We start from the raw sequence: 1,918 nt of genomic DNA, 5'->3' as shown, positions 1-1,918 counted from the left end.
TGCTGAAGTTGAAAAAAGTTATTTTTGAGTAGGGACTGAGTTGACTGAGCAATATGTTTTACTGTGTTGTCTCAGTGTGCAACACAGATAGAGAAAAGGTGTAGATCTTTGTTATACTGAAATCTGGACAAGAGGCATATTTGAGAATTTATCATACGTGACCTACTACTTTGTGTTTTAATATTTAGCAGCATCGTTATGCAAAATGTTTTTTAGAATCCTACTGTTTACATTCTCTCAGGCTTATGCTTAACATGTTATAATTGCTGTTGGAAGGAGCCTGACAGTGGACTTGTTCCCCTCTGAAATTCAGATTTTGTAATAGCGTCGTGCAAGTGCCGTGATGTTAGCAAAAAACCCATGCCAGAAAACCCACTTTGATGTTTCTGTATCTAATAAGACTGTTTATATGAGTAGAATGCTTTATATAGGAGGAGCAAAACGTCTTGAAAGAACGTTTTTGAACTCATGTGGAAGAAGGGGGTGGAATTGTCAGAGTGAGTAAAGACATAACAGTTCCTGTTCATTCAGTGTTTTTGTTCAAAAACGTTGCAAAGATTTGTTTTGTTCCTACAGTGTCAAGTCTCCTGCCCAAAATAAAGTTACTCTTGAAGAATTATTGACTGAATCTTGATCTTTCACTCAGTTTTTAATAAAAGCACATTTGTTTGGCTTTTGGTTGGTCGGTTGGGGGTGGCAAGCCAGAGAGCAGCAGGGAGAGTGGGATGAGCTGCCATCCCTACACTGGTCATGCTTGCCTACCACAGGGCTCCATTCTGAGTTGTTTGACACGCTACAAGGGAAGTTCCATACACCCTTGCAGGTCACAGAGCAGCCTCTGACCAAAAGCTAATAGTTAAATCCTTGCAAGTCAATGAACTGCTGTGCTGAATTGAAACAGAAGATGCATCATACCTTGGAAGAAAGATGGGCAGTCAGACTAGATGATCATTGTGGGTCTCTTCCAAGGGAAATACTCTGTTCTGTTCTATTCATTTCTCAATGTCTTGTGTCACTTCTCCACACTGTCTCCCCCCACTTTCAAGGGCAGTAAAAACTAAAGACAGTTTGTAGCTTACAAACCCAGCCCTTTTGCTAGCTGTTCGAGTGGGATTAAAATGAGTTATACAGGTGAAAAATACATTGACAAGTGCAAAGATTCTGGATTGTAACTGGTCTGTGTGTGTGTGAAAGGAGCTCAAGGATTTGTATGTGACTGGGGATGGAAGTTGAAGAACGATGAACTGAGCAAGGGATAGAAAGAAAAACTAGTGTTCCCCGTTGAACACAGAATGGGAGTCCCAGGGTTGGGTTGGTGCACAAAACAATGGCAGACTGCCCCGTGCAGTGCCTCACTTGGATGTGTCTGCAGTCTTGGAAGCTTGACTACCCTACGTTCTCCTACAAATGGACCTTGAGCTTGTTTGGAGGTTCTAGCAGGGGAGCGCAGCTACCGTATACCCTTGACCGATGAACGGTACGTCTCTATCGGGGAAGGTCGTCCTCTTCGACCGAGCGCGCAGCTTCGGGAGGGACGCACATGGAGCGGTGAGGGAGGAAGGGGACACCCGCCTAGCCAGCCAGATCAGCCGAATCAACCCTGGCGATCAATGGGGTGACAGATGTCGCAGCCAGATCGCCCTCACATCCAGCACCAATAGCGGCCCGCAGTGCTATATATGGCTCATCATTGCGACCGCATCTCCGTCACGGTGACCTCTCAAAGGCTGCAAATTCAGCGACAGACAGGTCGGAGTTATCTCTCTGCAACTGAAAATGTTCCCGAACAATACAGTTCAAAGCCTTTACAGTTTTTGTTTATCGTTCCGTTTTCCTCCCAGAAGGCTGTGCGAAATATGCAGAGTAGCGGCTCCCTATTGGGCAGCGCCGCCTGCGGCCGCCGGGCAGGGCCGTGGGG

The sequence above is a fragment of the Chaetura pelagica genome, unplaced genomic scaffold (genome assembly GCF_000747805.2).
Source record: "Chaetura pelagica isolate M959 unplaced genomic scaffold, ChaPel_1.0 scaffold90, whole genome shotgun sequence".
Lineage (NCBI taxonomy): Eukaryota > Metazoa > Chordata > Aves > Apodiformes > Apodidae > Chaetura > Chaetura pelagica.
This window is presented reverse-complemented; position numbering follows the sequence as displayed.